The sequence below is a fragment of the Bombina bombina genome, chromosome 4 (genome assembly GCF_027579735.1).
Source record: "Bombina bombina isolate aBomBom1 chromosome 4, aBomBom1.pri, whole genome shotgun sequence".
NCBI classification, from domain to species: domain Eukaryota; kingdom Metazoa; phylum Chordata; class Amphibia; order Anura; family Bombinatoridae; genus Bombina; species Bombina bombina.
In genome coordinates, this window is record NC_069502.1 from 593,945,530 (window position 1) to 593,959,718 (window position 14,189).

The window sequence follows — 14,189 nt, forward strand, 5'->3', positions numbered from 1 at the left end:
TTGCTCTCCGCATTCAGCGAGGTCTTGTGGACCTGATCCGCACTGTCGGATCAGATCCACAAGACCTTTGATAATTCGGCCTCATAGAGTATGTGGGGTTAACCAAACATGGAGTACATTCACGTATCAGAAAGCATCTTTCTAATATTGAAATAGGGACATTGACAACACTTTCATTCAACACTTTGTAAAAGTACATCAAAAATGGACAAATACATTCAGATGGACAGCTATAGAAAAAGTTACGCTCCACAAAAGAGGGGGAGATAGGGAAGATCATTGACTAAGATAGAAGTGTTTTGGATGCTCAAATTAGAATACCATTGGGGCTAAAATCAGAATATAATTTTATCAATTTCTGGTAAATGTTTGCCGTCCACAAGGTTTATCCCTTTCCATACTCCACCTCTGTCCTTGATGATAACCTTATTTAAATGTGAGTTTGTTTACGATATTATATTAGGAATAAAACATGATGTTTATTCCAACTAGGAAGATAAATATGGTTATTGGAGATCTAAAAAAGGTCCTGGAAAGTAATTCAAGCAATGGAGATTTATAGCTCTCTAAAATGTCAAATTGATGTAATGTCGTACTATTGTATAAGCAAATCTCCTTTCTGTTCAGTGGAATGTAATGTACAAAAAATTTTATGCACATTTGTTTTTTTGGCTATGTTATCGCTTGAATATATCAAACTAGGTTAGATTCTAAAGAGTCAATTGACTAATAGTATGAATGAAGTCAGATACTTTGTATCCAATAAGAATGCTTTTTTTTAAAATATGGAGTCAACGTGTTTTATCAGGCAATTAGGATTACGGCGTAAAGCTGAATTGTGTCAGTTGGTGTTTGGTACATTCTTCTGTGTGACTGCCGTCAAAACATTTATTATGTAGACCAGTGATGTCGCGAACCTTAAAATTTCGGTTCGCGAATGGCGGACTCGAACTTCTGCAACTGTTTGCAAACCGGCGAACCGCCATTGACTTCAATAGGCAGGCGAACTTTAAAACCCACAGGGACTCTTTCTGGCCACAATAGTGATGGAAAAGTTGTTTCAAGGGGACTAACACCTGGAATGTGGCATGCCGGAGGGGGATCCATGGCAAAAATTCCACGGAAAATTACATAGTTGATGCAGAGTCTGGTTTTAACCCATAAAGGGCCTTAATCACCTAACATTCCTAATTTTTTTTTGAATAACGTGCTTTAAAACATCAGGTATGATGTTGTATCAATCAGGTAGTGTAAGGGTTACGCCCGCTTCACAGTGACAGACCAAACTCCCCATGTAACGCACCGCAAACAACTGCAAACAGTCCATTTGCACACCCACAAGATAGATAGATTTGATAGATAGATACATAGATTACATAGATCAATAGATGCAATATACATATGATAGATACAAATTACATAGATCAATAGATGCAATATACATTTGATAGATACGAATTACATAGATCAATCGATGCAATATACATTTGATAGATACAAATTACATAGATCAATAGATGCAATTTATATTTGATAGATACGATTGATAGTTACATAGATTTTATAGATAAATAGACATATTTGATAGATATATAATTCCCTGACAGAGTATAACAATAAGACATGCGGTCTGGGACCCGTGGTGTGTTAAGTAGTACTATTCTTAGCAGTTTACTACCTGTTCCTCCCCCTATTGGGGGACGTCTATATGGCCTGAATTTTTGGAACAGGGAGATGGAAGAAGATGATTGGTCTGTCCTCCTATTTCAAATTAGGCCAAAATACAAGTGGCTGTCTCAAATCATTCCGGCCACAAGATAGATAGATTTGATAGATAGATATACATAGATTGATAGTTAGATAGAATCGATAGAAGATAAATAGATCGATTTGATAGATATATAATTACCCTGAAAAAGTATAATAATAAAACATGCGGTCTGGAACCCATGGTAAATAGGTTGTGTTAAGTAGTACTATTCTTAGCACTTTAATACCAGTTACTCCCCCTATCGGGGGCGGTCTATATGGTTTGCATGATTACCCTGACAAAGTATAACAACAAGACATGCGGTCTGGGACCCATGGTAACTAGATTGTGTTAAGTAGTACTATTCTTAGCACTTTAATACCAGTTACTCCCCCTATCGGGGGCGGTCTATATAGTTTGCATGATTACCCTGACAAAGTATAACAACAAGACATGCGGTCTGGGACCCATGGTAACTAGGTTGTGTTAAGTAGTACTATTCTTAGCACTTTATTCCCTGTAACTCCCCCTATCGGGGGAGGTCTATATGGCCTGCATGATTACCCTGACAAAGGATAACAACAAAACATGTGGTCTGGGACCCATGTTAACTAGGTTGTGTTAAGTAGTACTATTCTTAGCACTTTAATACCTATTACTCCCCCTATCTGGGGAGGTCTATATGGCCTGCATGATTACCCTGACAAAGTATAACAACAAGACATGCGGTCTGGGACCCATGGTAACTAGGTTGTGTTAAGTAGTACTATTCTTAGCACTTTAATACCTGTTACTCCCCCTATCTGGGGAGGTCTATATGGCCTGCATGATTACCCTGACAAAGTATAACAACAAGACATGTGGTCTGGGACGCATGGTAACTAGGTTGTGTTAAGTAGTACTGTTCTTAGCACTTTAATACCTGTTACTCCCCATATCGGGGGAGGTCTATATGGCCTGCATGATTACCCTGACAAAGTATAACAACAAGACATGCGGTCTGGGACCCATGGTAACTAGGTTGTGTTAAGTAGTAGTATTCTTAGCACTTTAATCCCTTTTACTCCCCCTATCGGGGGAGGTCTATATGTCCTGCCTGATTCCCCTGACAAAATATAACAACAAGACATGCGGACTGGGACCCATGGTAACTAGGTTGTGTTAAGTAGTACTATTCTTGGCACTTTAATCCCTGTAACTCCCCCTATCGGGGGAGGTCTATATCTGGCCTGCCTGATTACCCTGACAAAGTATAACAACAAGACATGCGGTCTGGGACCCATGGTAACTTGGTTGTGTTAAGTAGTACTATTTTTAGCACTTTAATCCCTGCATGATTACCCTCACCAAATATAAACACAACACATTCGGTCTGGGACCCATGCTAACTAGGTTGTGTTAAGTTGTACTATTTTTAGCACTTTAATTCCTGTAACTCCCCCTATCGGGGGAGGTCTATACGGCCTGCCTGATTACCCTCACCAAATATAACAACAAGACATGCGGTCTGGGACCCATGGTAACTCGGTTGTGTTTAGATTAGTACTATTGTTAGCACTTTAATCCCTTTTACTCCCCCTATCGGGGGAGACCTATACGACCTGCCTGATTACCCTCACCAAATATAACAACAAGACATGTGGTCTGGGACCCATGGTAACTAGGTTGTGCTAAGTAGTACTGTTCTTATTAGTTTAATACCTGTTACTCACCCTATCGGGGGAGGTCTATACGGCCTGCCTGATTACCCTCACCAAATATAACAACAAGACATGTGGTCTGGGACCCATGGTAACTAGGTTGTGTTAAGTAGTACTGTTCTTATTAGTTTAATACCTGTTACTCACCCTATCGGGGGAGGTCTATACGGCCTGCCTGATTACCCTCACCAAATATAACAACAAGACATGTGGTCTGGGACCCATGGTAACTAGGTTGTGTTAAGTAGTACTGTTCTTATTAGTTTAATACCTGTTACTCACCCTATCGGGGGTGGTCTATACGGCCTGCCTGATTACCCTCACCAAATATAACAACAAGACATGCGGTTTTTGAACCATCGTAACTAGGTTGTGTTTATATTTGTACTATTCTTAGCACTTTAATCACTTTTACTCTCCCTATCGGGGGAGGTCTATACGGCCTGCCTGATTACCCTCACCAAATATAACAACAAGACATGCGGTCTGGGACCCATGGTAACTTGGTTGTGTTAAGTAGTACTATTTTTAGCACTTTAATCCCTGCATGATTACCCTCACCAAATATAAACACAACACATTCGGTCTGGGACCCATGCTAACTAGGTTGTGTTAAGTTGTACTATTTTTAGCACTTTAATTCCTGTAACTCCCCCTATCGGGGGAGGTCTATACGGCCTGCCTGATTACCCTCACCAAATATAACAACAAGACATGCGGTCTGGGACCCATGGTAACTCGGTTGTGTTTAGATTAGTACTATTGTTAGCACTTTAATCCCTTTTACTCCCCCTATCGGGGGAGACCTATACGACCTGCCTGATTACCCTCACCAAATATAACAACAAGACATGTGGTCTGGGACCCATGGTAACTAGGTTGTGCTAAGTAGTACTGTTCTTATTAGTTTAATACCTGTTACTCACCCTATCGGGGGAGGTCTATACGGCCTGCCTGATTACCCTCACCAAATATAACAACAAGACATGTGGTCTGGGACCCATGGTAACTAGGTTGTGTTAAGTAGTACTGTTCTTATTAGTTTAATACCTGTTACTCACCCTATCGGGGGAGGTCTATACGGCCTGCCTGATTACCCTCACCAAATATAACAACAAGACATGTGGTCTGGGACCCATGGTAACTAGGTTGTGTTAAGTAGTACTGTTCTTATTAGTTTAATACCTGTTACTCACCCTATCGGGGGTGGTCTATACGGCCTGCCTGATTACCCTCACCAAATATAACAACAAGACATGCGGTTTTTGAACCATCGTAACTAGGTTGTGTTTATATTAGTACTATTCTTAGCACTTTAATCCCTTTTACTCTCCCTATCGGGGGAGGTCTATACGGCCTGCCTGATTACCCTCACCAAATATAACAACAAGTCATGCGGTTTTTGAACCATCGTAACTAGGTTGTGTTTATATTTGTACTATTCTTAGCACTTTAATCACTTTTACTCTCCCTATCGGGGGAGGTCTATACGGCCTGCCTGATTACCCTCACCAAATATAACAACAAGATGTGCGGTCAGGGAACCATGGTAAGGTTACTTCCTTTTGCACAATCAAGTATACCAGTTGCAGAGGTTCTGACCCTGCATTATGGCTGCACCTCTCCCTAAAAGAGGGATCTGTTACAGAGTCTGTGGGCCTGTATGCAAAGAGCTGGCCTGCCTGAAAGGAGCAGCAAGGCAGAGGGATCGATTCATGCCTATAAGAAACCAGAGGGCATGATACCTGCTGGAAGTGTGCAGTGAGGCAGAGCGATCTATTCCTGCCTCGAAGCAGACAGGCAGAGTGGACACTACCTGCCTGGGAGCCCACTGAGAGCAGCCCAGCTGTGGGAGATCCAGCCGCTGGCTTGACCCCGGTCTCAGCCACAATAGCCCTGGTCCCACTATTTGGAGGCAGAGGGATCAATTCCTGCCAAGAAGCAGCATGGCAGGTGGATTTATTCCTGCATAAAAGCAGACAAACGGGACGATACCTGCAAAGAAAGAGCTGCAGTGCAGAGAGGATGCTACCTGACTGGGAGTCCACTGAGACCAGCCCTGCTGTGGGAGATACACCCGCTGGCTTGACCCCAGTCTCAGCAACTATATCTCTGGTCCCACTGTACGATGGCCACCCCTGGGTTTGGACAGAGGAAGGGAGACCCCCTAGTGGAGTAACGCTACATCCGGGAGATGCAAAAAGATGTTTGGACACCCAGTACAGGTCGTTCTCCTTCAGCCTTTTCAGACGAGGGTCCAGGACCCTCAACAGAAACAACAGCAGGAAACAGCACATATACCATCGTTTTGAACAATAGAGTACAGGTATGGCATTGATTATAGAAACCTGGAGATAATTTTTATGAACCGGGAAATTGATGAAAAAACATGATTGGACAATGGACACCCAGTGCACTTCGTTCTCCTTCAGGCTTTTTATACTAGGGTCCCGGACCCTCAACAGAAACAACAGCAGGAAATACCACATATGCCATCCTTTTGAATAATCCAGTACAGGTATGGCATCGATTTTAGAAACCCAGAGATAATTTTTAGGAACCGGGAAATTGAACAAAAAACATGATTGGACACCCAGTACACTTCGTTCTCCTTCAGCCTTTTTAAACGAGGCTCCCGGATCCTTAACAGAAACAACAGCAGGAAACACCACATATGCCATCCTTTTGAATAATCCTGTACAGGTATGTCATTGATTTTAGAAACCCGGAGATAATTTTTAGGAACCGGGAAATTGATCAAAAAACATGATTGGACACCCAGTACACTTCCTTCTCCTTCAGCCTTTTTATACTAGGGTCCATGACACTCAACAGAAAAAAAAAACAGCATGAAACACCGCATATGCCATCCTTTTGAATAATCCATTACAGGTATGGCATCCATTTTGGGAACCCGGAGATAATTTTTAGGAACCGGGAGATGGAAAAAGATGCTTGGACAGTAAATCCAGTACAGGTCATTCTCCTTCAGCCTTTTTATAAGAGGGTCCAGGACCCTCAACATAAACAACAGCAGGAAACAGTACATATGCCATCCTTTTGAACAATAGAGTACAGGTATGGCATTGATTTTAGAAACCCGGAGATAATTTTTAGGAACCGGGAAATTGAACAAAAAAAATGATTGGACACCCAGTACACTTCGTTCTCCTTCAGCATTTTTATACGAGGGTCCCGGACCCTCAACAGAAACAACAGCAGGAAACAGCACATATGCCATCCTTTTGAATAATCCAGTACAGGTATGGCATTGATTTTAGAAACCCGGAGATAATTTTTGGAACCGGGAGATGGAAAAAGATGCTTGGACAGTACACCCAGTACAGGTCATTCTCCTTCAGCCTTTTTATAAGAGGGTCCAGGACCCTCAACAGAAACAACAGCAGGAAACAGCACATATGCCATCCTTTTGAACAATAGAGTACAGGTATGGCATTGATTTTAGAAACCCGGAGATAATTTTTAGGAACCGGGAAATTGAACAAAAAAAATGATTGGACACCCAGAACACTTCGTTCTCCTTCAGCATTTTTATACGAGGGTCCCGGAACCTCAACAGAAACAACAGCAGGAAACAGCACATATGCCATCCTTTTGAATAATCCAGTACAGGTATGGCATTGATTTTAGAAACCCGGAGATAATTTTTATGAACCGGGAGATGGAAAAAGATGCTTGGACAGTACACCCAGTACAGGTCGTTCTCCTTCAGCCTTTTTAGACGAGGGTCCCGGACCCTCAACAGAAACAACAGCAGGAAACACCACATATGCCATCCTTTTGCACAATAGATTACAGATATGGCATTGATTTGAGGATACAGAGATAATTTAGAGGAACCGGGAATATTGAACAAAAAACGTGCTTGGACACCCAGTACAGGTCGTTCTCCTTCAGCCTTTTTATACGATGGCCCACGACCCTCAACAGGCACAACAGCATGAAACACCACATATGCCATCCTTTTGCACAATAGAGTACAGGTATGGCATTGATTTGAGGAACCCGGAGAAAATTTAGAGGAACCGGGAATATTGAACAAAAAACTTGCTTGGACACCCAGTACAGTTCGTTCTCCTTCAGCCTTTTTATACGATGGCCCACGACCCTCAACAGGCACAACAGCATGAAACACCACATATGCCATCCTTTTGCACAATAGAGTACAGGTATGGCATTGATTTGAGGAACACGGAGATAATTTAGAGGAACCGGGAATATTGAACAAAAAATGTGCTTGGACACCCAGTACAGGTCGTTCTCCTTCAGTCTTTTTATACGATGGCCCACGACCCTCAACAGGCACAACAGCATGAAACACCACATATGCCATTCTTTTGAACAATAGAGTACAGCTATGGCATCGATGGAACCCGGAGATAATTTTTCGGAACCGTGAGATGGAAAATGATGCTCGGTCGGTCCTCCTACTTCAAATTTGGGGCACTGCGCGTGCAATGTACTGTGCCACCAGATATAAGTGGTGTGTTAAGTAGTACTATTCTTAACAGTTTAATCACTGTTATGTGCCTTTTTTTTTGCTTTGAGTTTTGTAGCCACAGTGCAGCAGCAGCAGCGGCCAGAAAAATTGATGTTTGTAAAACAGTTAGAAAGTGCCCTAAAACCTTGCGGCTTGAACACTATTTGTTGGCGGATAAGTCACGCTAGTCATCCTGCATTATAAGAAAAAAAAAGCCAGCGTGTGTACTATTTGTAGCCCAAGGCAGCTCATCTCATCATCAGGCCTTTTTTACTCAAATGTATCGCCCAATGTCAGTCCCTTCAGGATCCATCCCTCATTCATTTTAATAAAGGTGAGATAATCAAGACTTTTTTGACCTAGGCGACTTCTCTTCTCACTGACAAAACCTCCTGCTGCACTGAAGGTCCTTTCTGACAGGACACTTGAAGCGGGGCAGGCCAGAAGTTCAATTGCAAATTGGGATAGCTCAGGCCACAGGTCAAGCCTGCACACCCAGTAGTCAAGGGGTCCATCGCTCCTCAGAGTGTCGAGATCCGCAGTTAATGCTAGGTAGTCTGCTACCTGTCGGTTGAGTCTTTCTCTGAGGCTGGATCCCGAAAGGCTCTGGCGATGCATAAGAGTTAGAAAGGTCCGCATGTCCTCCATCAACAACACGTCAGGAAAGCGTCCTGTCCTTGCCGCTGTGGTCGTGGGAGGAGGAGGATTACTTTCATCTCTTCCCCTGTTAGATTCCTGTTGTGCTGTGACATCACCCTGATACGCTGTGTAAAGCATAGTTTTTAATTTATTTTTTAAATGCTCCATCCTTTCCGACTTGTGGGAATTTGGTAACATTTCAGGCACTTTATGCTTATACCGGGGGTCTAGTAGCATGGACACCCAGTACAGGTCGTTCTCCTTCAGCTTTTTTATACGAGGGTCCCTCAACAGGCTCGACAGCATGAAAGACCCCATTTGCACAAGGTTGGATGCCGAGCTAATCATGTCCCGTACAAATACTCATTAACAACTTTTTCTTGTTGGAGCAGGCGGTCAAACATTAGGAGTGTTGAATTCCACCGTGTCGGACTGTCGCAAATCAAGCGCCTCACTGGCAGGTTATTTCGACGCTGGATATCGGACAAGTGCGCCATGGCCGTGTGATATTCACAATCACTTTAAATGGTGTATACAAATTTATGACAAAAATAAAAGGTTTTGTTGCTCTTTTCTTATAATAAGCAAGAGGAAATAACTTATTCAACTTGTTATATAAGGTGAGGCTTTAGTTTAGTAATTGAATTAATATATATGAAATTATATCTTGCAATAACACATAAGGAAATGTGGATAGTTTCTGATATAAGAATGATACAACAAGGAGAACCACAGGAAAAAATGAGAGTGATAAATGGTTTAAATCACTCAAACGGCAGTTCAATAATATCCAGGGTAAAGTTGTTGCTTTAAGTATAAGCAAGGTTTTCACGCACTCACACAAGCAGACAATAAAATATGTACAGTCCAAACACACTCTCATATATCCCAAATACGTATCAAAAGTACTTTTCCAGATGACAGGTTAATAAGCAAATGAGGCAATCGAATATAGGTTTGATACAAACAACATAAGGTAAGTATTTGTGCGTGGAGAGCGCTACTTAGCTTATAACCAGGGCGGTTGAGGCAGCGTGGGTATGAGTGAGCTGAAAGGAGCTGACAGGCAGGTAGATTGAGCTCCGGTAACCGCTCAGTGTGAGCGCGACTTCGGCGTCTGTAGTATGAAGTTCCGGTAAGCGTAGTAATCTGACAGGCTGGTTCCGGTAGGGAATAAAGGTAGCAAACGAATATGCAGCGCATATAGTAAGGATTGAGCATAAAGACCTGAAAGACTAGTAAAGTCTAAGAGCAAAGTTATTTCACAGGAGACAGAGTGAACTGTGAAGGAACAACTTCAATTTTCAGGCCCAGAATGAGGCTAGACTGTGTCCTTAAATAGGAAGGAAGTTCTTGAGAGGTGCAAATTTAAAGGTATATCACATGTCCCCCCCCTCAGGGAATCACCCCTGGGGATTCTAAATGTGGTTTGAGGGGGTATTTCCTGTGGAAAGTCTTGACCAACTGGGGTGAATGAACAGATGAATGAATGAGCCAGGAGTTATCTTCTGGGCCGTAACCTTTCCATTTAATGAGATATTCCAATTTATGTCTATTTATCCTAGAGTCAAGTATGGATTCTACCTCAAATTCCTCCTGGTTATCCACCATTACAGGAGGTGGGGGTGAGTCAGAAGTGCGAACTTTGACAGGATATGGTTTCAACAAAGAGATATGAAAAGATGGATGAATTTTATAATCTGTAGGCAATTTAAGTTTTACCACATTGGAATTGATTACTTGTTCGATTGGGAAAGGACCCAAAAACTGATTAGCAAGTTTTTTGCTGGGAACATGAAGTTTGAGATTCCTAGTTGAAAGGAGTACTAAGTCCCCAATCTTGTAATCAGGGCCTTGCCTATGAGTTAGATCATAATATCTTTTTTGATAGTTTTTTGCTTCCTTCAGATGTAACTTCAGGACATTTAGTCTTTCTTGGAGATTGGATGTAAATTCTGTAGCTACTGGGGAATTTACTGTTTTACTAGAAAGAGATATAGTGTTAGGGTGGAAACCATATGTCGCATAAAAGGGGGAGGTTTTGATAGAAGCGCTTAAAGAATTGTTATATGTAAATTCAGCCATGGGGAGATAATCTGACCAGTCATCTTGAAGATGTGATATATAACAACGTAAGAATTGCTCTATGGTCTGATTCAGTCTCTCTGTTAGTCCATTTGTCTGTGGATGGAAAGCAGTCGTATATCGATGGTCAATCTTTAACAGTTTACATAGAGATCTCCAGAAAGAGGATGTAAACTGGGTTCCCCTGTCTGTAACTATGTTGGTCGGTAGTCCATGTAATCTAACTACTTGGTCAAGAAAAACTCTAGCAGTTGTTATAGCTGTGGGTAATCCCTTGAGAGGGATGAAATGTGCTAGTCTGGTTAAATGATCCACTATTACCATGATAGTGTTATTATGTTGTGAAAGAGGTAATTCAACAATGAAATCCATTGCTATGGTACTCCATGGTTTATCCGGGATAGGCAGAGGTGTAAGTAAACCAATTGGTCTTTTGTGAACTAATTTGTTTCGGGCACAGTTCTCACACCCGGATACATATTCATAGATGTATTTATTCATGCCTGGCCACCAGAAATTACGTCTGGTGAGGTCAATGGTTTTTTGGATTCCCGGATGTCCAGAAATTATATCATCATGGGTATGTGAGAGGACTGATGATCTGATACTCTCGGGTACATATAGTTGATTGTTATGATAGTATAAGCCGGTTTGAGGGTCTTTGGAACAATACTGGTGAGGTATTGTATCTTCTTTTAAGGCATTATGTACTTCTTGTTCTATAGATGTGAGGACACCAATGAACTTTTCAGGTGAGATAGTATAATTAGGTGGATCATGGGGTGAAGTTTCTGATATTCTAGATAGAGCATCAGCTTTCGTATTTTGAGTTCCTGGTTTGTAGGTGATGATGAAGTTAAAGCGGTCTAAGAATAAAGACCATCTAGCTTGTCTGGCTGTTAAAGTTTTGTTCTTCTTCAAATATTCAAGGTTCTTATGGTCAGTAAATATTATGAAGGGGAGTTTTGATCCTTCTAAGAGGTGTCTCCATTGTTCTAGAGCACTCTTTATAGCCAGAAGTTCCTTATCACCCACACTATAGTTAATTTCAGCACTAGTTAATGTTCTGGAAAAGAAAGCTATTGGGTGAATTTCACCATCATCACCTTGCTTTTGAGAGAGTACTGCTCCTATACCAGTGTTAGAGGCATCCACTTCGAGTTGGAATTGAGCTTCAAAATTGGGGAGCGAAAGTATTGGAGCAGTAGTGAATAGTTCTTTAAGGGTATCAAAGGTTTCTTGTGCTTTGTCAGACCACTTGAATTTTTGATTAACACTGGTTAATTGGGTTAGTGGTCTGACTATTGAAGAAATTTTTTTAATAAACTTTCGGTAAAAATTGGCGAAACCAATGAAGCGTTGTAGTGATTTTACAGTGGTGGGAATAGGCCAATCGATAATAGCAGAAATCTTTTCAGGATCCATTTGTATTTTATTAGGAGTGAGTATATAACCTAAGAACTTTATCTTAGAAACATGGAATACGCATTTTTCTAGCTTGGCGTATAATTTGTGTTCCTTAAGATGAGTAAGTACCCATCTTACGTGTTTTTCGTGTTCAGAGGGAGTTTTGGAATATATCAAGATGTCATCTAAGTATATGATAACACAAATGTCCATGAGATCATGGAATATTTCATTAATAAAATGCTGAAATGTCGCGGGAGCATTGCTCAGACCAAACGGCATCACATTATATTGGAAAAGCCCATAGCGGTTTCTAAAGGCGGTTTTCCATTCATGACCTTCTTTCATACGAATGAGGTTATAAGCCCCCTTAAGGTCAAGTTTGGTATAGATAGTTGCCTCATTCAATCGTTCTAATAATTCAGGTATAAGTGGTAGAGGGTATCTGTTTTTAATAGTAATTTCATTTAAAGCTCTATAGTCAATGATAGGTCTTATAGTACCGTCTTTATTACGTACCAGAAACATTCCAGCTGATGCTGGTGATGTTGAATGTGATATAAAACCTTTTCGGAGGTTGTCGTTGAGATAAGAGCGTAAATAAATTAACTCTTCTTGTGATAATGGGTATATTTTTCCGTGAGGTATTTGAGACCCTGGTATTATATCAATGGGGCAGTCAAACTCCCTATGAGGAGGGAGATTTTCTGCTTCTTTTAAGTCAAACACCTCTGCCAGATCCTGATAAATTTCTGGTAGTTCTTTTTCTATGGTAGAGATTAGCTGAAAAGGATAACAGGTATTTAAGCAGTATGGTGATTCTAAAGTTAGCTGTGTGTTTGACCAGTCAATGCTGGGATTATGTTTGTTAAGCCAAGAAAATCCTAGAATAAGAATATGCATATGGATAGTGATTAAATCAAAGGTCAGATATTCAGTATGGCCTTTATCAGTAGTCACTAAAAGTGGTATTGTTTGATGTGTAATGGGACCATTTTGTATGTGTGTGCCGTCAATGAGTTTAACAGATACTGGTTGTGCCTTGCAAACAATAGGGATTTTATTTAATTTAACAAAAGATATATGAATATAATTTCCGGCTGCCCCAGAATCGATCAACGCTTTAGATCGTATGTTTTTCTGATCCCACTGTAAAGAAAGATCAACAGTCAGTTGAGGGTTTTGAGCAAGAAGTAAAATATTATGTTTTATAATCATCTTACCCTTTTTTTGTCTTAGAAGATTTGGGCAGTTTGAAACGGAATGTTCTTTTTGCCCACAATATAAACAAAGGTTTTCAGATTTACGCCTGGCCTTTTCTTCGGGTGTAAGGGGTCCCCTTATAGCTCCAATTTCCATTGGAGTTTGATTGGATGTACCCTTTTCCTGTGTTGGAGTGTAATGATATGAACGTCGCTGTGTTACATCAAAAGAAGCCCTTTCAGCCTTCCTTTCACGTAGTCTACGATCCAGAGTTGTGCTCAATTTTATGAGACCGTTTAAAGATTCAGGCATCTCCAAGCGGGACAACTCATCTTTTAAAGATTCAGAAAGTCCCAATCTGAATTGGTTCTTTAAACTTATTTCATTCCATTTAGAATCATCAATCCACATTTGGAACTCAGTGATGTATTCTTCTACGTTCCTTTTTCCTTGTTTCAAAGATCTTAGTTTAGTTTCTGCAGTGATCTGAGTATGAGAGTCCTCATACAAGGATGTCATTGCTAGAAAAAATTCTTCCAAAGAATCAAGTATTGGATGGTTATTCTCAAAAAATCTGTTTGCCCATGAGCGGGGCTCCCCCTGGAGGAAAGAGATAGTGGTGCATACTTTGATTCTTTCAGAATGATAAGTCTTAGGCCTAAGTGAGAAAAGTAAATTACAAGCATTTTTAAAATCTCTATATTCACTTCGTTTACCAGTGAAGGTTTGTGGGTAATTAATATGTGGTTCAGGTGTTTCTAAACTTTTCACAGGTAAACATTCTTTTATTAGTGTTTTAAGTGCCTTGTTTTCTGTTTGTAATTCAGTTAAAGCCCTTGCTAAGTATTCCAATTTTTGATTGATATTAGTGATTTCATTCTTTATTTCACTGGGATCCATTTTA